The 25,243-nt window shown below is 42.6% G+C and overlaps 1 non-coding gene across 50 annotated transcripts in view; it reads left to right on the top strand.

Annotated features, from left to right (window-relative positions):
- Positions 1-25,243, top strand: part of LOC134479596 (uncharacterized) — a 107,550-nt gene that overhangs the window by 7,725 nt on the left and 74,582 nt on the right. For 7 of the 50 annotated variants that reach the window (XR_015625351.1, XR_015625354.1, XR_015625368.1 and 4 more), the window contains 2 exons: positions 6,579-6,702; positions 21,471-21,565. This is a non-coding gene — a transcript (uncharacterized LOC134479596). Of the gene's footprint in view, positions 1-6,578; positions 6,703-21,328; positions 21,566-24,685; positions 24,905-25,243 lie in introns of all 50 variants that reach the window. The other 43 variants (XR_015625385.1, XR_015625391.1, XR_015625393.1 and 40 more) reach the window with 14 other exon arrangements.

Raw genomic sequence — 25,243 nt, 5'->3', positions numbered from 1 at the left:
TCCTTGTACACACACACACACACACACACACACAACTCATTAGGAGACACAGTAACAGAAAAACCCTTATTTACAATAACAGTGAAGAAGATGAAATATTTAGGAAATATTTAAAAGTAAATAAACTTGGGAAACTACATGAGACAAAAACATCCATGAGAAATGTCAGAGTGAACTTGAACTGATGCAAAGGCATTTCAAGGCATTGTGAAGTATGGCTTCATCTTATGAATGTTGACTATCCCTAATTGGTGCATAAATCTGACACCATCTCAATAAAGTACAAATAAGTCTTTATGTAGAAGTAAACACATCCATGTACAAACCATGTGGAGAAACAAACAACAAAATCCCCAAAATAGCCAATAAAATACTTGAAAGAAAGAACATAGGAAAGGCTGGCTGTCCCAGACATTAAAACATACTATAAAGTCCTTATAATTAAAACAGTATGGTGTTGGCAGTATGGTGTTAAAACAGTATGGTGTTGGCAGAAGGCTGGATAAGCAGACCCAGAGAGTGAATCAGAGAACACAGAACTAGATTGCAGTACATTTGAAAGTGTAGAACATTATCATAAAGGTGGCACCACAAATTTACTGGGAGGAAAATAATCAAGGATGGTTCAGAGGCAATTCAGTATCCATTAGAACAAGTAAAGTTTAGAGCACATATCATGGCATATATAAGCATGATCCTAAATGTAGTTGAGATATAAATATAAAAATTGAAACTCCTGGGAGAAAGCATGAATAAATTCCTGGGTGTAAGGAGCAAATTCTTAGCAATGTCTCATAACTGAGAGACACTTTATGAAAACATTGATTTGACTAAACAGAAATAGATTTTTTTTCTGGACAGCAGAAAAGATCATAAGCAAAATCAAAGACAATTGATAAACTTTTAAAAACTAAAAAGTAAATCTACCCAGACACAAAATACAAATATTAGTACCACTCAAAGAATTCTTAAAAATTTGGAAGTGAGACCCTGGGGAGAAACCTTGCTTGGATCCCTTGAACAACTCAGGCAACTGTGGGTATAGCTTAGTGGTAAAGCACTGGCCTAGAATTCACAAAGACCAGGTTTCAATCCCAGGCCTGAGATAGCTAGATATAAACAGATACACACACACACACACACACACACACACACACACACACACACATATGCACACACACACAAGCACACACACACACATAAACATGCACACACACATACACACACATACACACACAAACACACACATACACACACACAAATAGATGCTAGACGAATAAATAAATAGATAATAGATACATAGAAGCACAGATCTTAGATACATAGATACATATGTAGGTGGTAGATAGATGGATGATACATACATACATGATGGATAAAGAAGAGAGAAAGAGAGTGAAGGAGGGAGGAGAAATCCTACCGTGGGAAAAGCTGAGAACTTGATCTGTACTATCAAACCCTATTTCAAACAGAACTAATAAACCTCAATGTTTACTGAGAACCAGTTTTTTGGTAATCTACTCTGAAACGCAAAAAGGAATTTAGCAAACATCATATCTCAACTAGTAATTTTCCCAACCCTAGAGAGGCACAAGTTAGTAATTCTTAAATTAATTCATGTAAATCCCATGTAAAAGAAAATAAGTAAGTAAAGTAGATAATTAGAACATGATTTCTTAACTTCAGGCTCAGACAGTATTGCTATCATAACCACTATATGGTGATGATTCTATAAGGTTCATGTGTAGTTAATAGTATGGTTTCAATGGTTCTATAAGTTGCATGTGTAGTTAATGGTATGCTTTCAATGGTAGCTCTCCCATACGTGAAAACCTCATTGGAATTAAGAAATGTGGGATTAATCTCACATTTCAGATTGGATAAAGACTCCCTAGATTCTCTTTACACTGATTTGATTTGCAGAGACCAAAGATTTGTTAAGGAAAAACGGGAAAAATTCCCAAGAGTGGAAGGGCTTACAAGAAAGAAAAACCCCCTTGTAATACTTCTGCAAATTTTTTGCTAGTCTGAAACTTTCAAGATAGAAAGTTGATTTAAAAAAGACTGAAAAAGGGGGTTGGTGAGGAATTGAAAACCTTTCTGGGTTCAGTCCCAATTTCTTTTTATCTTAAAAGGACAACTTAACATCTGTCAATGGAAAAAATAGTTCACTAAATAAAAGGTTGAATGTGTCCTGTTTATGAAAATCTTTAAAAATACACACAGTGACGTATCTATTGCATAAATTCTCCCCCAGATCAATATGTTCCCTTCTGACTCATTGACTTAAATTTCAAACTATTGCCCATATTGTCAGAGACTATGATCTAAAGAACAAGGCAGTGCTTGGCAAATTACCTAAGTGACCACGCAGCCTAGTGAATTTTGAGCATCTTAGTTGCTAATTATGATGAATGTTACCCTAATTTTTATAAGCACAAGGTCCTGTGTGTTTATCACTGAGCCAATCTCGTGCCAAGAATGGGAAGTAAGAGAAAAACAACTGCCTTCCCCAGTAAGGCATGCCAACTGGCCAGAGTGTGTATCTTCAGCCTGGTGTGGCAAAGTAACAAAACTCTAATTCAGAATACCCATGAGCACTGACAAATGCCCACGTCTTTCTAGACCCAGCGGGTTCCTCTCCAATGCCTCCTCTTAGAATTACACTTGACCTCACTGTCTTTTCAGTGGAATCCACTGGGGATGGGTTGTTTTTGGTTTTGATACAAGAATGCTTGATCCTAAAGTCTTGCCGAAGAAGACACAAGGAGGAACAGAGTCGACACACATTCCCATTATGGCAGAGGAACACACAGAGAGATGACTTAATTTATTTTTTTAATGAAATATTTTATTTTGGCCTCCCAAGAAAAATAAAATGCAGCAGATCTTCTGATATCACCACCAGAGGGCAGAAAACATTAAGAAATGGGGCAAAGAAAACCCACTTGCCTCAGTTGTTAGTGTGCAGTCTGAGGTGTCTATCTCAAGGGATGCGCTCACGCAGAAACCAAATTAGATCCTTGTAAATAGGATAGGAGGGGGTACGGATGGGAGAACTGTGGGTCCGTACCAGTCAAATCCTGCACCATGCTCTCACGACTACTCACTTTTACACATTTGTTCATTACTGTATTGATGTAAACATTTACGGATATTGGCCATGTTAAATTGTAATGATCCCCTCCAAGTGATACATGAGGATAGTATTGTCTGACGGGGCCATGCTTACCTGTAAAAGGAAGAGTGATCTGAGAGAGCTGCCCCAGAATCAAAGTGGCCACAATCTGGCGTTTGATTCACATACGGGTCCGTGAGTAGCTCTGAAATCAGGGGCGTGGCTCTTTCCTTGGCTGGCACAATGGCCATGGTGGGTCTCAGGGGCTGTGATGGAAGAGTCACACTTTCAGGTCCAGCCCTGCACTGGGACACTAAGGCCAAGTGCATGTTCTGCTGATGTTGGACCAATGGTGTGTGTGTGTGTGTGTGTGTGTGTGTGTGTGTGTGTGTGTGTGAGTGTAGGTATGTATATGAGTGTGTGAGTGTGTGTGTTTGAGTGTATTCGAATATGAGTGTGGGTATGTATGAGTGTGAGTGCGTGAGTATGCATATGAGTATGTGTGTGCAAATGTGAATTGTGTGTATGAATGTGAGTGTGTGTGTATCATTCAGTGTGCATGTCAGTGTGTATGTAAGTGTGTGTGTATGTGTGTTTGAGTGTGTGAGTGCAGGTATGTATGTCTGAGAGTATGTGAGTGTGTGTGGATGTGTGTGAATGTGTGAGTGTGTGTATCAGTGTATCTGTAAGTGTGTGTGTATGAGTGAGTGTGAGTGTTTGTGTGTGTGTGTGTTTGTTTGTGTGTACTCTTGTACTCTTGAGAGAAGAACATACTTGGGAGTCAGACAATACAAATATCTCCTGTTGCCTTCGCCGTCACTTTTTATTTCCTATTTCATTCATAGTTAATCTCACACTTCTGTTTTCCACATTTCTATGTATTCCCCTCCCTTCTGATCCCATGGTTTTTCTTTTCAGAAGATGTGTGATGAGTGGTTGGTTTTAATGGTTCAAAAATAATTTCAATTGTGCTCATAAACTTGCCACTGTAGAAAGAACTTGCACACGAAAGTGATGATGACCTTAAAAGTGGACTAGATTGGTCTATTCCAATTCCCTACTTGAGGTGACACTTTACCAAACATAATAGGACATTCCCTGTTCTTCATTTATAGTTCTTCAGCACTTATTTTATGGAAGATGTATGCATCTTACCTAGACTCCATTGGTATGTTCCAAATATACTATTTCTTCCCAGAAGTTTGAGGATATGGTCATGACTAGAAAAACTTGGGTGAACTACAAATCCCATGAGACACATGCTTTCATGTGCTGAGCAGGAAGAATGAAGGGACTGAAATAATCTATCAACCGATATCATTCTGGACATAGGCCCTAAGCATGGAAATGAATATGTATGCTAGGTTGTCTGTTGGCTCGTGTTGATCTAATATGTTTTTGATAATGGGAATGTTTTCCTTACTTTTTAATCATAATCCCAGACATAGGCGCAGTCTATTAATGTTCTTTCCTATCTTAACACTACAAAAGTCTGCTTTGTCTAAAGCATTTTATTACTTCATTTTTATCTCCTTTCTTTCAGGTTTTTAGGTCTCTCTTCTGCTATACGATTCTGTTTCTTCCTTTAGAAGCAGGCAATGCTGAGGCAGTCATATTTGTGTGATATTCATAAACAAACCACCTTTTGAACCTGGCAATCATGATTTTTTTCTTATTGTTGGGACACCTTTGGGAACCAAATTCTCCCTTAATAAAGCTGAGCAAGTTCAAAGGAAAAACCTGACTATGTTGTGTTTTGACCCACACTGGGCCTGCTCAGCATAGCCCCTCAGAGATGGGTCCTGTCATTTTGCTCCAAGCATGTGACTAAGCCAGATGCACCGCCATCTAAGCTCAAGTCGGAAGCATTTTGTTCTTTTCCAAACTCGAGTGCCTCTCTTGCTCCAGTACTCACATGACCATGTTGCCTTGGAGAATGTGTGAGGCTATGTGGAACTATCTACAGTATTCTGACTTTCTTGATATTTCATGATGAAGCTGAGGTCTACTGGGAAGAGCTGGGCCCTTGCATGAGTGGGGCTTTCATGTGTCTCAGGTTCCAAGCACAAACTTAAAATGCTACATCCAACTTATGAAGAAGTGCAGTTTCTCTGCTGTTTACAAGCAAGCCGCTCCTTTTCAGACATTGATCTCATCATGCATGGGGGAAACACGGACATTTGCCAGGATTGGGTATTAAAGTTGCTTCTCTTTTAACTGGACTCATCTATGATGCGCATGCTCTGGGTTGAGTGCTCGCAGTCTTTCATACTTCCTCCCATCCTATGCATGCCCAAAGATGGCAGGACTGGAGCTAGCCTCATAACACAAGCAGTATCATCAGCATCGGCATCCTCGGGGTGCTCACTGGATGGCCTTGTCTCCTCCCCTTGATGCAGCACCAAGTCTGCTGAGTCTAAGGAACATTTTGGTGAGCACTCTGCTCCTTAACATTTTTCCTGTCAGTATCTCTTCACAATGCTCCTCTGTGTGCATCAGTTGTCTGGTCTTTTTATGATCAGAGCATACATTCAAGGTAGCTTTGAAGGGATTTTCAGGAATTCTGAAAATCAAACTTCTGCCTCATCTATCTGGCCACCTGCTAAGGCTACTGTGACACTGTTACTTCACATGATGACCAAAACCCCTACCAATACACCCATTGCCTTCTAGATTAACCAACAGTGAAGGGACCAAACTGGACTCTACTTTGCCCTTCTCTGAGTAGGATCTGTGTGTTGAAAGCCTGTTTGACTTGTGTCATTTTGGGTGACTTGTTGACTCACAAGGATAAGCACCCACTTCTTTGTAAAAATTTTTGTTCCCCAGGAGCTGAGGGACTTAATTCACTCTCAGGAAATGAGTGATAAGCCATTCCTCACATTTGCTTTTGTGCCTCCAGTCTCAGTGTTCCATTGTGGATGTGCATGACAGTGTACATGTGTGTATACATGTGTGTGTACATGTGTGGAGGTCAGAAGACAACTTTGAGTGTCTTTCCTCAGGAATCCCTCACACACACAGACACAGACACAGACACACAGACACACAGACACACAGACACACAGACACACACACACACACACACACACACACAGTTGCTTTGAGCTGGGGTTCTTCTCTGGTATGCTGGGCCGAATGGTTAAGAGGCCCCAGCGATGCACTATATCCATCCTCCTACTGCTGGAATCACAAGTCTGTGTCAGTTTGTTCAGCTTCCTTAATGGGTTGTAAAGATTAAAGTCTGGTCCTTATGCTTGTAAGGTTGAGCATGAGGTGACTGTGCCAGTTTTTTAGGGCTGAGTTAACCACTTGGAAACTTTTTTTTAAAAAAGAGATCCTTTTGTGCTTCATTGAGGTCAGAAAGAGATTTACTCCATAGCATTGAAGATGCCATTCCCACTGGTTCTATGGCTTCAAAGGAATTGACATTTCCTCTCCCCTGTGTATTTTTTATAAGAAGACAGGACACTTGGAGAGCTTTTCCTGGGATGTCTTCTTTATTGAAGCTTTTCAAGATCCTGAGTGGAAGACCAAGAGAAGCTGCACCTGGACTCCTGACCATGGAATCTGAGCTCTTAAGAGTAGGTTGTTCTGATCTAAATTTGTGCTGATTTCATGTAAGGCATGATCATATCATTAGAATGAGAAGCAAAAGGACAGTGCATCAATATTCAGGCAGCAATGGTGTGAACAATGAGTAGAGGCACAGACCCCAAAGCCATGTTGGGTGGATTTGTGTTCGAGCCCCATCACCTACATGTTATGTGAACTTGGGGTGTTCCTACATTTTCCTATTCTTTGATTTCCACATAATGAAATGAACTGGATGGAGGGTTACTCTCATGGAATTATCTTGAGGATTAATGAATCTCGGCACAGTCATTAGAAGAACAACTGACACATGATAAGTACTCTATAGACCATTAGGCATCCTAAAAGAACCTATTCTATTCATACCAGTGGCTCTGAACATATGGAAGGCTCTCATTATTTACCCCAAAGAGATAAGCATGAGTCATCTTACTGTAGTCAAAACATTTGACCAAAAGATGAACTTATCAACCTATTACCTTTCGGAAATTAAATTCAGTTAAGAAAACATGCATAAAGTCTTATAGTGAGTACCATTTCAATTTTAAACGGCAAAGAGAACACCTGCAAACATGATCATATCTGAAGATCTTGCTGCTCCCTCCTAGGGTTTAGATATGGTCTGAGAGCATCAATTGAAACTCGTGCAAGGGAAGCTCGGGCTGCGTTGTGGTGATACTGAGGTGAAAAGCCTTTACCAAGTGATGCTGGGTGAATGATAACTGGGTCATGGGGTTATATGGAGGTTGGTGTTTTCCTCTAGAAGGAGGTCACGAGGATGCCATCTCCTCTGACCTCTCTGACTCCTCATATCACCATTCTGTCTCTTTGGCACATGCTTGTGACATTGTGGTACCATCTGGCATGGGGCCTTCACCCGAGCCAAGAAGATGCTGAGGATTCTGTGATCTAGAGCATCTACAACCCTAGATAAGTAAGACGCCTTCCTGTACAAAGTGCTTGGACTGGGATGCAGTCCCATAGCAGAACGAATGCTTAATTAACACCCACAGGCCTGGATTTCAATTCTCGGCACCACTGGGGAAACTCCATAAAATACCAAGATCCACATAGCACCATAAAATGAACTGAACTGACATTCCTTCTGCCCCAAGATTTAAGAATCAAACAAATTTCCATAGTGATAGTCATCACTAAAACACTTGGGAACAGCTACTGAATTCTCATACTGTAATTGTTGTACAGTATTCTCAATGATTGTGCAGCAAACTAAACTAGAATGATATTTTATGATATATTACAGAATAGTTGCACAGAAAGATGACAGAAGATGATAAATAGATTAGATAGATAGATAGATAGATAGATAGATAGATAGATAGATAGATAGATAGATAGATAGATAGATGATGGTTTATAGATAGTTGGTTGATGGATGATAGATAGATAGATAGATAGATAGATAGATAGATAGATAGATAGATAGATAGATAGACCTTGCAGTTCCAGTAATAAATGGAAAAATACATTTAAATCTGAGTTGATCAAAATAAAAGTGAATTGATTTTTCAAAAACTTCTGCATTAGGCTCTGTTAGTAAGACACTGGTTGTGCTAGCATGAGTTTGGATCTCCAGCACCCTGAAATCACAGGGCTTGTTGGCAGTGTACATCTATAATTCTTCTGCTGGGAAGGCAGCTACAGAAGGATCCCTGGACATCCCTGGGCAGCCAGATATCCAGTTCATCATCCAGGCTCCGAGAGATACCTCGTCTCAGAAAGAAGTTATGTAGACTTCTATCCAACACATGTTAGAAACTAATCTGCAATAAGCAGATAAGGCAAATTTCTAAGTGTCAACATGTAACAATGAACAATGCAAATTAATGTCTGTTCATAAATCAGCTCTTGGTAAGGTTGGAGGGGAAGCCCTTCTTCATACAGGAAGTAGTTCAATAACCCAGACTCTTTCTAACCATGACTTCCCCAACCCTAGGGTTTCCACTGTTCTTTGCATCTTATCAGAGGGAAATGTCACTGAAGACCATGGATATGTTAATCAACAAGATTGAAAGCAGGACAATCCAGTCACATGGTCGCACTTCCCTGCAAGGGGCAGATGGCTCTCTCTGCCATGAGCTCACCAAACAATGTCAACATCCAGTTGTGTGTGGCTGGAAGCCAGCATTAGAAAGCATGATTTCTAAGTCCAGATCATCTAGGTTCAAGCTGGTTTTCCCCTGTCTATCTCTCGATTTCTTCAGCTCCTCCTCTTTTCAGTGAAGGTTTAAAAATGTTGTGCATCTCAAGAATCTCATGACACTTAAATTAGGTGATGTGTTTGGAATCTGCTATGAGTGTAACTATCATTTAATGAGGATACAGAATGTTTTCTTTTAACTATGTCATTGGTTTGGGAAGCAAAGTGGTTGTTCATCTCTGCTAAGCACACAACTGTGTGGGTGCTAGAAAGAACATTTTGTTTCCATTGAGAATGGCTAGGCTTGGGAAGGTCATAGAAGCAGAATCTTAATTAAATGGCTGATGTTTTGCTGTCGTGAAACACCCTTGGCCTGGGCAGCTGTCACCGTGAGAGCATTGAGAGATCTCATCTTTTATTACTGGCAGCTCCTTGGCACCCTAGTCTTTATCATACCCTGATTTAGTGTTCGGAGATAATGCTAAGAAGACATTACCACATGCTTCTATCTCAGCTAAGACAAGGCTGTCCGAAGCTCACAGGAAGAAAAGCTACTTTAATTTCAAAATAAAACTTCAAATGCTAAACAACTGAAATTAACTATTGTTAATACCATATATATATATATATATATATATATATATATATATATATCAAGCTGATATTTGCAAGAATTTACAATAATGATGAGCACGTGAGCATTTAAGATGCTATTAGGTTTAAGTCTTGTCCCATATGAATGTGTGCCACTGCATTGAAGAAACCCCATGTACCACCCAGTTTCTGCTTCTCCCTCGGGGTAGCCAGCCACATTGCCTACCAAGCTAAACTGGAAGGAAGGAAGCTTAGGTTGGCGTGGGTTGGGTGCAGTGCAGGATCTCAGTCAACAATGAGTGTGGAGCAATAAATATACCCAAGAAACAGCTTTGGAGAGCTGGTTCATTTATGGGGGGGAGAAAAAAGAATGGGGAGGTGGTTAATGGGGCAAGGTTTTAGTGGCCATGTACTATTGGCCAGAGCAGGGATTGGAAGATGCTTTATCTACATAATTAGGGGCTGCAGGGGCCTGGGCTAAAAACCTTATAAGGTCAAACAAGGAGTGAAGCCTGATAATTGTCAAGGTAATAAATTCCTGCTAGGGTTGATCATAGGGGAGCCAGCTTTATGACACTAGGTAGGGAGCAGAGAGATACCCAACTCTTGCTCCCTTAACCCTTCTTTCATAATCCTCGGCCATCATGGTCCCACACCCATGAGTATCCCATGAAAGGATCTGAGCTTCTGGGTGCTTCTGATCATTGGGAGCAATGGCACCACTACTGACGAGCAAAGGCTATAACATTTACAATGTGAGTCCTCCCTCCGCACAATCTAACCCATGTGTGTAGCCAGCATAGGCAGGGGGGACGCTTGAGCAGAATTTCTCAAGGCTCTGTGATGCAGACTTCTAGAAGCAGATAATGTTCACTACGCCACACGAATATATCCACAGTACACTCCTCTTCAAACTGCAAGGTGAGGAGTGTGCCTCATTTTTCTTCCTGTGCCATTCTCCAAGGCTCTCAATTTCAAGTCCCACGTCTGCCTTGCTGCACACCCATACGCTCTCCCCCTGGGCCACAGTCTCACGTATTTTGAGCTGTCCTCCTGGGTAAGCATCTTACAACATGTCCTTTCCATCTGGCTCCCAGGGTTCCACTCAAGTTAACTCCTGAGGCACGATCTCCACAAAAGGCTTATCCTAGCCCTTCTCACATAGAATGAACTCCAACCGACCCACCAAGGTGATGGCTGCAGCTCTCCCTGTTGATTCTTTCCTTTTGAGAGCTTGCCCCAGCTTCTACTGGGTAACCTCCACGTGACTCGCAGGGTCGCTTTGCTTACTGCCCTAGTGCCTTGGCAAGTCACTACAATATTCCTGTTCTCCTTCCCTACTCTACACAGCAGGAAAGGCAATGATTGATGTTAATAACCAATGGTTCTTTAATTCAACTGCCCATGTGAGCCACTGTTTATTTAATTCTTTGCTGTATACTGGGTCTCTGCCAAGTGTTAGATCAGATTTAATCTTCACGGCATTCCTGTGAGATGTTTATAGATGGGAAAACCAGAACAGAGTCATTAAGGGGCTCAATCGGATGGGGGTCTAGCCCATGAATCTTCAGAACTTTTGAGGAGATTGTGCCTCAGATGGGTGTCTTGTTTCCTAGAGCATAGGAATGAAGGACCTGTCATAACCAGAGGCATATATAGAATAAACACCAAGATCCCACACTGCCCACTCAGGTCAGCACCGTCTCTGCTGCACTAATTCTGCCACCCCAGCTCGGTTTACACAAAGTCAATACCGTAAACTTAAATTTGACCTAGTTTATTCTAACTGTGGGTTGCGGTTCAATTAGTCAACAATCGATTACTAAGAATTTAGCTTTTGAGCAACCACTATAGATGCAGCCTTTCTTCTCTGGTCTCTCCTATAAACTAACCTTGTTACTTTACATACCTCTGACTACCTCCCACCTCTTCCAAATGACCTAGAAATGCAGAGGGAACTACATCCTGCAGGTGCCACATTCCAAAGGACAACACGGATGTAGGAGAGGAACCTGGGATGTGCTGAGGTGATTCTCCAGCTAGCTCAAGCTCCAAATGCCAGCCTTCCGCAGAACGATGCTAGTGGGCAAGAATGGAGAGAACAGCTGGACTGCATCACACCAAGACTCGGCTCATTGGCAGTGGTTCCTTCCATGATGGTACCATAGGATCAAATGAGAGGTTCCAAAGGGATCTTAGCTGGCCTGGCTCGTAGTTAACAGAGGCGAGCTGAGACTCACCACTGCTGCTTAGCTGCTACCCTTCTGCTTAGCCCACAAAGCAGGAAGAGTGTCTCATGGAGAATGATAGAGTATGAGCAGAGGACACTTCACAACAGATCCCTGAACCCTCTTCACTGGTAGCAGTGTGGGGACCCAGCCCATCCACCCTGACATCAAACTCTTCTGTCTCCTTTACTTCTGGTCTCTAGACTGAAAGTTCATGTTGTTTTGGTTTTTGGTTTCTTGCTAACTTTTTTACTCTATATGTCAAGTGTCTAAGTCCCTTTAACTGGGGACTTAAAAATAGCGATGTGTTTCATAAAGACCGTTTCATGAGTCTTCTTTGTACTTTGACTGCATTTACCCCTCTCCCCTCCACAACCACCACCATCCACTGTTTCTATTCATTCTTGTTCCCGTCTTTGTGATAAGGACCTAATAAACTGACCAGTAAGGGAAGCTGCTCTCACTCTCCCGCCAGGACCAGATGGATGGATCTGTAGATAATGCACCTTTATGCTTTGTCCCGCGAGAAATGGACCTTCCCAATCCCACCAGCATTCTTGTGTTACTCTAAGTTCAGTATATGAGAGTCATCATGTGTGAAGGGAAGAGTGAGATGGATTAGCCACAACAGAGAAGAGGCCATTGAAGATGAGAAAGGACCAGGAAGATACTGCCAACCGTTCTCCCTATATCAGAGAAAGAAGAATAAACGGAAGCTTGTCTCCTTTCTCCTAAGGAGATTCCGTGGGGAGTCATGTCAAAAACCACTGATGCCACCTGTGTTAATGGGGTGGAGACCCTGCTCTCATCCAATTGCTCTTGTTCTGTGAGCTCAAGTTCAACTAATGTACATTTATATACCGGTGATCATACCTTCTGCTATCATGTCGTATGCATAAAATACCCCCAGCATGTGGGCCCTTCGAGTAACAAAAGAATTAGGGTGCACAGAGGGTGAGGAGGGCTCTGTCATCAAGCATAGGAAAGTAGTATGCCTTGCATATAAACAAGGAGAGCTTTGCTCTTTCTGTGATGTCTGGGGTTTTGGTTTCTTCAGAACTCCCTTGGGGGAAAGGAAAGAACTATGAATGGCAAAGCAGGCAAACTAGAAGAAAACAGAGAAATGAAAACAAAACGCAAAGCAACCATGGAGAAGAAAACTCGAATGGCCGGGCCTCCTCACAGATATAGAAGCTCCCACCATGGTGTCTGGGATCGACTCAGAACTTGTGAACGGCTGAACATGACACTATGATCCTATTCTATAAGACTCATTAGAAGGAACATTTCCTCCCAACAAGGTTTTGGGGTAATGTAACCTGATTGGAGCCACCACCTTCTCTATCAGCATCTGCTTCTCAAAGCTAAAAAGCTCCCTCCCGATTTATTTCTTTTAGGTTTTTATTAGTTCTTTGGCAGTTTCAGTGTGCTTTAATCATATTCAATCCCCTCATTCAACTCCTATAAGATCCACCCTTCCTTTCTATTCACACTCAATTTTGTGTCTCCTCTTGTTCCCCTCCCCTCCTCTCCTCCCCTCCTCTCCTCCCCTCCTCTCCTCTCCTCCCCTCCTCTCCTCTCCTCTCCTCTCCTCTCCTCCTCTCCTCTCCTCCCCTCCTCTCCTCCTCTCCTCTCCTCCCCTCCCCTCCTCTCCTCTCCTCTCCTCTCTATCCTTCAATACCATTTATGCTGGCAAATACTCTTAGTCATGTGACCTTCCAGTAGAGAGTACTCAACTTACCAGGGACTACATTCTTAGAAAAGCTCCCTGTCCCTCTCCCAGCAGCTAACAATTATCAATCAATCCATGGCTACGAATAGGATTGTGTGCCCAGATCTCCTCTTTCTGTGCTGGGTTTTGGTCTAGCTGGGGATTGCGGAAGGTTTGTGGACAGAGACTGTCCAACCACTGTGAGTTCTATGTGCTGCTGCTTTATTGTGTCCAGGAGATACTGCTTCCTTTTAGTCATCCACTGCCTCAGTCTCTTAAACTCTTTCTACCACATTCCTTTCCAAAATGATCCCTGAGTCTTGGGACTGTGTGTGTGAGTGTGTGTGTGTGTGTGTGTGTGTGTGTGTGTGTGGTGTGTGGTGTGTGTGTGTGTGGTGTGTGTGGTGTGTGTGTGTGTGGTGTGTGTGTGTGTGGTGTGTGTGTGGTGTGTGTGTGTGTGTGTGTGTGTGTGTGTGTGTGTGTGTGTGTGTGTGTTTTCCCTTTAAGACCCAGCAATCTACAGTCCCTTATTCTCTGCCTCAGGCATTTGTGGGTCACTGTGTTAATCACAATCCGAGCAAGTAGAAGCTCCTCAGATGAAGGCTGAGAGATTCATTGATCTATGGGTTTAACAAGAAGTCATTAGGATTCGGTTTAATACTATGTTCACTTGGCAATATAATAGTAGTAGTAGGTTTGTTACTAGAGCCTATGACTTGTCTTGCCATAGGTTCTTAGCCCAATAATGTTATGAGTTAATAGTTTTTATCTCATGGAACAAAGCTTGAATCCAGACACTTGTTTCCAGATTACCCTAGGTAATAAACAAACTCCGGTGTTATTTTTTTTTACTCTATAAATTTATAAAGTTCTTCTAGAAAGTGCCTTAAGAAAATTATGATTTAATTAGAGAAAAACAAAGATTTTGAATCTGTGAATATTAAATCCTTTGACATATCAGTATCAAATTTGGATATCATTGGGTTTTATTTATTGTGTTCAGATGTTTCATTTTAAAAATTGCTGTGTGAATTTCAATTTTTAAAAGCTATTAAATGGATTTTGACTCACATTAAGACAGAATTTCCAACAGTTTCTGAAGGGACCCCAAATATGCTTCTGCTATTTTGTACTGAGCATTTATACAAAGCAGTGTTCTCAGTACTGTGACAAAATCTAAATGTCAGTCCGCTCTGAAAGACCCTGAAATACTCTGACCTGCAGCACTGAGTATTCAGCCAAGATCTCTTTATATAAAATATATGAGTGCATCTCTTCATTACTGTGCAAATGTCCTCCCATTTTCAGTGAACATAAAACTTATTTGTACACTCAGGAATTGTTTTCAAGTAACTGTCTCTCTAATCAAATGCACGCTATCAGTGTGTAGCTGTTTGTATATTTATCTATCTAAATATTCATAAAAATTTTTTCATACTTTGAGGGTTGTGAGTAGAGAATGATTCTGTAGCAGATTGATTGTAGGCCTAAATTACAATTCTCTTGTGTGTCTCCAGTCCACCAGCCTTCTTCTCCAGCCTGGGGATACACCAAGTCTTTATAATCCCCTCACCCAGTTCCTTAAAACAAATCTGTTACAACATGCACACGCACATGCACACACACACCACCATCATATTGGTTCTATTTCTTTAGAAAACCCTACCTCTGAGTAATACACCAAGTACATGTTAAATGATGGCTAAGTAAAATGGAGTCTCTTTCTAGGTGGTCAGACTAATTGTGCTTTGTAGGCAAAAGCATAATAAGAAGTAATAAAACACAGATTTCTAGATAAAAGGCAGTTAAGAGCTGACTATGTCATGCCTTTAATCCCAGCTCTTGGGAGGCAAGAGCGGGCAGATCTCTGTGATTTGGAGGCCAGCTTGTTCTACAAAGTGAGTTCCACAACAGCCAGGGTTATGGTGCCTCCAAAGCCCAAAGGGGTATGGGGCAGTTAAGAATGAAGGTGCTTAGCAAAGCCAAAGGACCAAGCATGAAGGTGAACGAAGCCTCCTGCTCTTCACCGGGCCCCATCTGAGGCCGGCCAGGCAGAATGGTTTCTACTGACAGTGCAGACAGAAGCTTCCTCGAAGTGCTGCCTTATGTGTTAAGCATGTTAGGAAAGTCACCCTACCATGGAGCCACATCCCTAGTCTCTAGGCTAACGTTGCTACCTGCTCTGCACCTCTATCTCCCTGTCTGCAAAACGGAGATAAGTAAAAAGATAATGTGCCCGCCTTCTCAGAAACTGGTGTAAATTCTCATTACTGCCTGTATGGCTGATTCATTCCTAATGCAGGAAAAGTACATTGAACAAAGGGGAAATCAGCATTATCTGTGTGCTTATGAAACATTAATGCTTTGTGCATTATTTTCTATCATGCACGTGGTAAGAACGTAGTTTCGATCAGACAACGGAGATGAAATGCTGCCTTGTAGACCCCCAAGGCTCAGCTGAAAAGTAACTGTGGTGGTAAGTTTTCATGGTCAACTTGCCACAATCTAGGAATACTTCCGGAGGGAGTCTCAGTAACGGATTGCCTAGATTGGTTGGGCTGTGGGTATGTCCATGGGGACTTACCTTGGTTATTTTAATTGAGATGAGAAGCCCTTCTCTCATAGACCTGGGCATGCAGAGTACTGTGGGCTATAGGCAAGGTTTAGAAAGAGTTTGAGGGGCAGCCTAGGGTCTCTAGAGAGCCCTGAGGCAAGGGTGGCATGCACTGGATGGTAGACTCTGGTGTGCTGATTTGGAGGAAGTTGGAAGGGAAGCTGAGCTGGAAGAACAGTGGGGCTGGAGGCCTTGCTTGTCCGTGCAGGAACTTGAGACAGAAAGAACTAAAAGAATTCTCAGTGGAGAGCTAGCAGAACCCATTGAGGAAATGGGTGTAAACTGTAAAGGAGGAAGTGTCTGAGAGTTATTCTCCAGCCACTGGTTTATGCTTCTGGCTGGACAGTGGAGACGTGGACACTGAATTACGTGTAGGATGGGGATCTTCATAGTTCTAGCAATCTCCTACGAAGTTCTGTTAGTGAATCTTGGCTGGACAAGATCTACAGAGGTGGTTTTTATCATAAAGACCAAAGTTTTTCTCTTTCTGTGGAGATGGCTTGCCTGCTTTGGACCTTGTCACTTACAACATGTATATCATGACTAAGTTAGGGTTTCTACCGCTGTGATAAAATGCCATGACCAAAAGTACTTGAGGAGAAAAGAGTTTATTTTATTTCACACTCTCCACCCCCAATCACAGTCCATCACAGAGGAAGGACAGGACTGGAACTCAGCCAGGACAGGAACCCGGAGGCAAAAGCATAGCTATGCTGAGGCCGTGGAGGGATGCTGCTTACTGCCTTGCTCCCCGTGGCTTGCTCAGCCTGCTTTCTCATAGACCCAGCAAGAGGTGGCTCCACCCACAGTGAACTGCAGCTTACCCACAGGCCAATCAGAGGGCAGCATTTTCTCAATTGAGAATCTCTCTTCAAAAATGATGAATTAGGGTCAAGTTGACAGAAAGCTCACCCGCACACCGCACAAGTGAGTGTCCCCCGTCACTCTGCTTGGAGCGCTTACAAGCAGCAGTTTTTAGAGCAGCCTGCTGGACAAACTCGACTTGTTTCTTCTCTAAGCTTGAGCTCTTGTTCTATGCTTTGGTGTGTTTACTCTTCCTTCTCCATAAAGAGAAAGATTTCCAGCTTTCCCATCAGAGACACTTCCCTACCAACTACTCTCCTAGACACCACTAACCCCAGCCAATACGTGGACCATGATGTCTCCTGCTTGTGTGGGCTCTCTACGGCTATGCCCACTGCAGAACACAGTACAGCGTGGTGTTGGCATTGTATTGTCTTCTAGGCAGAACTTAGAACTTCTTGAGAAACCTAGCTTTGTCTTACTTTTATTCACAAGTCCTAGAATGAAACCATAACTCAAGGTCAGGGGGAAAATGTTGAATTTAATTGATTTTAAATAAATTAAAAGTGTAATACTCCTAGGGAACTCTCATCTAAGTCTCAATTAATTAGAGGAACATGGAGATTGCAGATACAGCATTATACACCCAAAGGACATATTTTTTTTAAAAGATCACCCTAAATGGCTATTTAGGCCCAAACTTAACATTAAACCAGTCATGCCAAATATAACACCTTTCTTATCTGCCTCTCACCTCTGCTTCGCTCTTCCTGAGCAATGTGGGGCCCGGTGCTTTTCTGAGGAACAGAGGAAAGAGACTGCGGTGGAAGAAATACTCCTACAGAGATATTCTACAACTTTACAAGACTCTACCTCAACTCTTAGTAGGGCGAGAAAGGTGGAGAGACATTACTGATGCGTTGAGTACGCATGCACAGAGGCTGAGGGGCAAGAGATAATACCAGCTCTGCGAGAGCTGCATGCACAGGTCCTCTGAGTCCTTCATCATGTGGCTGTGTAGAGCTCATGAGAGCAAAAGCAGGCAAATACTTCCCCTGCACAACTTTTGTCATGGGACCCATGGTTTTTAAGATGCCATCAAATGACTGCATGTGGGCTTTCTCACTCTAATGTTTCTGGAGCCTTCCATCTCTGAGAAGTGTGTGTGGCACACTGCTCACAGTTTTTAAAACAAAAGGAATTCGATGAAGTAAGTGCTCGAATCCCTAAGGGGGAAATCCTAAAGGTCTTTTCACTCCCTACCAAGACAAATGAACAAAGCAAGAATCAAGTTGACGTGTACGCATGAGAAGGTTTCTAATCCAATCCCATCTGGATCCAAATCTAATCCAATCCCTTCTGGCTTCTACCTTCATATGACATAATGACTAAGATGATGCTGATGGTGATGGCGGTGGTGATGGTGATGGTGATGGTGATGAAGGTGCCAATAGTCATATGTGCTTATAGCTACATGCCGCTCTCTGTTCTAAGAGCTTTCTCTAATTTAACCTATTTTATTCTTTTTTCTTTTTATTTATTCTTCTCTCATACAATACATCCCCAAAGAACCTTTCCCTCCCTCAACTCCTCCAAGTCTCCCTTCACCTCCCCTCTCCCCCAGATACACTGTCCCTCTGTTTCCCTTCAGAAAAGAGCAGTACTCTCAGGAATATCAACCAAACATGGTATAATACCATAAGACTAGGCACAAACCCTCCATCAAGGCTGGATGAGGAGAAGAGTCCCAAGAGTAGGAAAAAGAGTTAGAGACACCCCACTCCCAATACCAACGTTTTGCAATGAAAAGAGTGCAAGGTACAGAAAGGGTTAGTAATTATCTCAACTGAACAAAGAACAGAACTCAAACCTGTGTAGTCAGGCTCCAGACTTTCACACTGTACTTGGAAGCACTCAGGAGCCCACCATGAGACTTGGAGTCTGAATTTCCTCGGTTAGAACAGGCACCTCAAAAGCTCAAACTTGGTAAAGCCTAAAGGAGATTATGCAGGTAGAACCCTGATCACCAGAGGAGCATCAAGACCATGGGAGACATCTTTAAATTTCAACTGGCACACTCAGCAGATTCCTAAGAATGTATAATAAAGTACTGAACTGTGTCGAACTCCCGAGAATGGCAAATGTAAAGACATACTAAATAACCTAGCGGCATCCATATTTATTTGAGCGTCTCATTGTTCTAAACGTAGGCTTAGTCAGTGAATGCTTCTGTGGCAAATAGACTGTGGTTTCTGTTAACTGGAGTCCAGCAACCACCTGGAGGGTGAGTCCAAAGCTGTAGCAGCCCGGAGGAGAACAACTCTTCAGACCTGAATGAGCCACCTAGAATCTAAGTTCCTGAAGGGTCACTAGAGTAGATCCAGAAAAAAAAAAAAACAGAGGGAAGCTCCACATACTGAGGAGTCTGCAAGCCCACCGGAAGTCAGGAGAACTTAGCCAAGACTTAAAAAGCACGCGGTCCAAGTGTCTTCGGGAAAGAAGGACTCCTGGACAGCTGAGCGGGAGGGGAGGATGCGAAAGGTACTGACTGTCACGGTAGAATGTCACTGGAGAGTGCTGGGGAGATTGTACTGAGCTCTGAGTCTCAGTAAATAGTTGCTGTAGCATTTGGTGTGGATGGAGGTGGGTGTGCGGGGTCAGGCAGCCCAGGCATCGCTGGTTTAGAGTTAAGATGGGTTCAGATGGAGACAGCGCCTTCTCCCACTGGTTGTTGGCAGGCTTCTGTAACACGAGCTACAATTTATTTACAAGCATTGGGGGTAGCACACTCCACAACCCAAAAAAATCAATACGTTAATAAATGCACCAAAGCACCTCGATGTTAAAATCCTGAGAGAAAAGCTGTTTGTCACTGCAAAGCTACCGTGTCTACTTCCAGACACGAAAAAAAAAAAAAAACCTATATCGTTGTCGAATTTTGTAAATATTTCCACCGGAAAATGGAATCTGAGCGGATGAAAAATGAGCAGCGTCGACGTGGGAAGAAGTGCAACGTCTTCAAGAAGAGCAAGTGCTGTTTGCTCTGTGTTTCCTTAAGACAAGTGGATAGCGAAAACTCCCATCTGAAGTGACAGCAAAAAATAGCAGCCCAGAATGAGTAAACCACTGGGTATTTTGTCAAAGTGTCAAGTGACTGCACTTTCGGCTCACATCCCCTACAATACGAAGTGAGAGAATGTTTCAAAGAATCAGGTTTGAATACTGGAAAGTAGCCGACTACATCCCCACAGTGCAATGCCATTATGGGAGTGGTCCCACAGTGCAGTGCAGTCATTGGGAGTGGTCCCACAGTGAAATGCAGTCATGGAGAATGGTCCCACAGTGAAATGCAGTCATGGAGAATGGTCCCACAATGCAATGCTGTCATGGAGAGTGGTCTCACAATGCAATGCTGTCATGGAGAGTGGTCCCACAGTACAATGTCATCCTGGGGAGTGATCCCCACAGTGTAATGCCATCACAGGTCGTGGGGGGAAATAAAACAAATATATAATTATAATGTCCTAAGATACGTTCTTAACAATCACACCTTGAATATTATTGTAGACATTGTTCCCTTCTCCAGTTTAACTGCACATATTTTTCAGTGAAACTATTCAAAGCTAGCTCTGTGAACTGGAAAGTATACTGCTACGTAAGCATCTTTGTTTATGTGAACCGGGTGTTTAACATTGGTTTGAGAGCTTTACATATATTGACTGATCTAGTCATTGTAACCAATACAGAAGGCTATGATATTTTTTTCTCTAGGCTTATACTCAAGGTAATTATCTTTAGCACAGTTGTGCACACAGTAAGCTTATGACCTCAGGAAGCCTTGCATGAGAAGTATACTTCAATGTACTCATTAATCTATGTCTTAAATTGAATTCAAGTTTTAAAATAGAAAACGAGAGGCTGTAGCTAAAAGCTGCAGATGAGGTTTAGGGCAACTAAGGTTGGCCTTTAAAGAAATTAAGCAATCATGTCGCCCAAGGTCACAGCCAGATTTTGTATAACTACAGAAGCATCATTAACATCTACACCAGTGAAGATGTGGCTTCAGATCTGTGGATGCTCTGCTTTTCTCTGCCTTAATGAGTGATAGAAAGACAGATCTGAGGAGAAGGAAGAAGAGGAGGAGGAAGGAGAGGACAGCTAGATGTAAGTCAGTTCAGTGCCTGGGTGAAGGTTAGTTTTGTCTAGTGGACACATCCTAGACTCACTGGAAAGGCAGTCTCAATGGGGGATTATCAATATTGGATTGGCCTGTGGACATATCTGTGGGGATTTTCTTAATTAAGTGATCTTAATTAAGCCCACTGTGAGCAGCACCATTCCCTAGGCAGAGGTTCTTAAAGGGTGGAGAAACTGAGATTTGACTATAGATGTCACGTCATCTGCAGTCTCAGTCTCCTGCCCCCATGCTGTCTCTCTAATTATGGATGCTAACCTGGAATTGTGAGCTATAATAGACCCCTTCTTCTCTCCTGATTTTTGCCAGGGTTTTTTGTCACAGCAACAGAAATGAAACCAGAACAAGCAAATAAGTAGAAGAAACATCCAAAGCAAGACATCACCTCTGTACAGAAATGGCAACTTTTTTACTGTCTAGCTAGTCACTGGGTGTTGTTGATGTACTGCAGGGAGAAGCAGACTGAGCTAGATGATGCCAGTGGAGTTCAGAGCATCCACAAGTCTGGCACCACTCTTTGACACCAAGTCCCTGAAAACCACCATGGTAAGTACCTGCTTATTTAAACACACACACACACACACACACACACACACACACACACACACACACACACGAGAGAGAGAGAGAGAGAGAGAGAGAGAGAGAGAAGGAGGGAGAGAGAGGGAAGGAGGGAGGGGGAGGGAGGGAGGGTTGCTTACAAGAAAATGTGCAACTCATGTATATAGCTAGCTATCTCACTGAAGAAAAAAAATCTCTCTTGGGGAAAGGTGGGGTCTTGTAAACCCTTCCCTACTCTATGATGGAAAGTGGAACCTGACACAGGTCCCTTGTGGGTAGTCACAATTGCTGATAGTGCAACAATGGCCAGGTCATGCTCAAGGGCACACCACAAGGGTCATGCTCAAGGGCACACCACAATGGTCATCGCTACCAAGCCCATGTCTCACCACACTTACTGTGGACACACCCTCTAGCACCCTCTTATTCTTTATATTGTTCTCTCTCTCTCTCTCTCTCTCTCTCTCTCTCTCTCTCTCTCTGTGTGTGTGTGTGTGTGTGTTGTGTGTGTGTGTGTGTGTGTCTTAAAGATTTCTTACTTTATTTCCTTATTTAATGGGCATCAGATCTCATTACAGGTTGTGAGCCGCCATGTGGTTGCTGGGAATTGAACTCAGGACCTCTGGAAGAGCAGTCAGTGCTCTTAACCACTGAGCCAGCTCTCCAGCCCCATTGCATGGTCTCTTAACTGGTTTTACTGCTTTCTTCTTTGTGCCACAACAGCACACTTTCCACAAGTCTACTGGAGTTGTCCTGCAAAGATGTCCTGCACCCATCACTTTCCTAATGCGCGTGTTCAGCCCTTTCATTTTCCTGTAGCACACAAAGTTCATATCTGTCCTATAGCATTGTGTGTATGGTCTTTGCCAGTCTTCTTAGAACTTCCAGTAATTGGCTTCATGTGGTTTTTCTTTATGTTTTTGTTGATGTCTCTGCTCAAATATAATTCCCATAAGAATCATTAACCTGACCTCTTTGTGTAAAGTACACACCCCAACCCCCTCTCTGTACCCTTCTTTATTCTCCCTCAAAACATTTACTGCTTAGATTATAATGCATTTGTATTTGATTGCTTGTGTATTGTTCATCTTCTCCACTGGGCATTACACTCTATGAATACATTTTACTGTCTGTTATACCCTAGCAGGGAGAACAGTCTTTTATCCAAAGGAGAGGGTCAACAAATACTAACTGGACAAGAACAAATGTGTCCATTGTAGCATCTTAGTTTGCAAACTTGATCGTACAACTCCCTCTTCTAAGCTATGCTGTGCCTCCCTGTTAGTCTGAACATTTACATGGCACACGACTCTCCCACTTTCGGTTTCTCCCCCTGACTGCTGTATCACACAGCATGAGGCCCAGTCCGCACTAATCTTTTCACAGCCAGTGTGGTGCTCCTCCGTCTTAGACGCTAGCATATCCACCAGCCCGAAACACCTAAAACCAGTAAAGGGGTTACATGAAGCAGACTGTGAATAGAATCTTGACTTTACATTTTATTTGCTGTTAGTTGCTAGCATGTTGGTTAAATGATGACAATATAATTGTCAGTATTTAACTCACGAGTTATTTTGTAAATAATATTAATTGAACAGCTATTCACAGAACATCTATTGTGACTACTTCTTGATACTACTACCTTAGGTGCTGGGGATATTTGAATGAGCAAAATTAACAATGGTTCATGCTTTGTGAAATGTATGCCCTAGTAAAGGAAAGATCACACAGGAGTAATAGGTACAACTGAGAGAATGGAGCCTGAAGGACAGTAGGTGTGTCTGGTGTTGTACTAGTGTGTGTGTGTGTGTGTGTGTGTGTGTGTGTGAGAGAGAGAGAGAGAGAGAGAGAGAAGAGAGAAAGAAAGAGAAAGAGAGAGAGAGAAGAGAGAGAGAAAGAGAAAGAGAGAGAGAAAAGAGAGAGAGAGAAAGAGAGAGAGAAAGAGAGAGAGAGAGAGAGAGAGAGAGAGAGAGAGAAATACCCCCACAGAGACAATGACATGAAATGGAAACTCAGAGGTGCTGAGGAGAGCTAAAGATAGAACATTGTTGTCAGAAGGGACAATAAATGAAGCAAAAAAAAAAAAAAACTTCCAAAAAATACAGTCAGGGGCAGAGAGATGGCTCAGCAGCTCAGAGCATTTGCTGCTCTTCCAGCACCCGTGATGTGTGGTTTACAGTTGCCTGTGACTCCAGCTCCAAGAGGTCTGGTATCCTCGTCCAGCCTCTGCAGATCCCCATGTATCCATGGCATACAGTCCCACACACACGCACACACGCACACACGCACACACACACGTACACACGCACTCATGCACTCACACACACACGCACACAGTCACACACAGTCACATATACACACACACCCATGCACACACACATGCACATACATACATAAAAATCAACCTTTAAAATGTTATTATTGCTTTAAAAGTCTAGAAAGGCTCACACTGTGCACCGTGTGCTACTGGTCACCAGTGGATTAAATTAGTATCGACTTAAGTGATGAAAAATAAATAATAACAGGTGATATAAATAATTCCTAGTCATTTAGAAAGGAGATGACATACTTCTAAAGAAGCCATAAATAAAAGAAGAAATCAAAAGGGGAATTAAGAAGTATTTTAGGTGGGTTGAAACTGAAAATACATACAAAATCCCCAACTGCAACATTTACATTTAAAAAAAAAAAGCAAGAAAGGGAGGAGGAGGGAATGGCACAATAAATGCTATAGAAAGATGGCAACCTTATTGTAAAGAACTGGATTTTTTTAGTCTGAGAGAGACAAAGGAAATCATGGCAGGATTTTGAGCAGAAGGGGATGGCATCTTCTATTCCCTAATCGTCGACTCTGTTAACATATGTTAGTACATTCGGTTAGAAATGAGGCAGGACAGAAGGTAGTAAAAGTATGAGAAATCCACTTTAACGGGTGGCTCTAAGAGGAATGTACAGAAGCCAACTTGAAGGACAGTGGAATTGTGTCCCCCTTGTTTTAATTCATTTCATGGTTTTATTACAAAAAGCCAAAGGGTAGGACCATAATGCGATATGTTTGGTCCTGGTTGACACTACAAGTACACACTATTGAGTTTCTTTTCAAAGCAGTGGTCACCTCTGAGGCAGCCACCTGCAATGTCCTCTTCCCTGGTGTTACAAGGATGTCGGGCAGAACGCATGAGGAGTGATCTAGGAAAAGCTCTGTCTGGGCCAAGCCAAGGCGATTGTAGATGAGTCTTGTCCACAATCTACGGGCAACTCACACCTTCTAGAGATGGGGAGCCAGGAAAGCTGAGAAAAACAGAGCTGATGCTGCAGTAGAAGGTAAGTAGATCTTAGCATCTGGGGCTGTGTCCACAGACAAGGTAACTGACGTAGCATGTGCAGGGAGGGCCTTTAGTAAGGTGAGCATGGGGCAGCCATTTGTACTGAGAGCTTTGGAAAATGTCTGTAATCAAGCACATGGGTAATTTGACGTTTCAGGTCATAATAATGACAAATCCTCCTCCTCCTCTTCTTCCTCCTCCTCCTCTTCCTCCTCTTCTTCCTCCTCCTCTTCCTCCTCTTCCTCCTCCTCCTCTTCCTCCTCTTCCTCCTCCTGCTCTTTATTTTCCTATTACTACTACTCCTCTTCTTTCTCCTCTTCATTCCCTTCCTCCTCAT

This window comes from Rattus norvegicus, chromosome 7 (assembly GCF_021556685.1).
Source record: "Rattus norvegicus strain SHRSP/BbbUtx chromosome 7, alternate assembly SHRSP_T2T, whole genome shotgun sequence".
NCBI lineage: Eukaryota > Metazoa > Chordata > Mammalia > Rodentia > Muridae > Rattus > Rattus norvegicus.
This window is presented reverse-complemented; position numbering and strand designations above follow the sequence as displayed.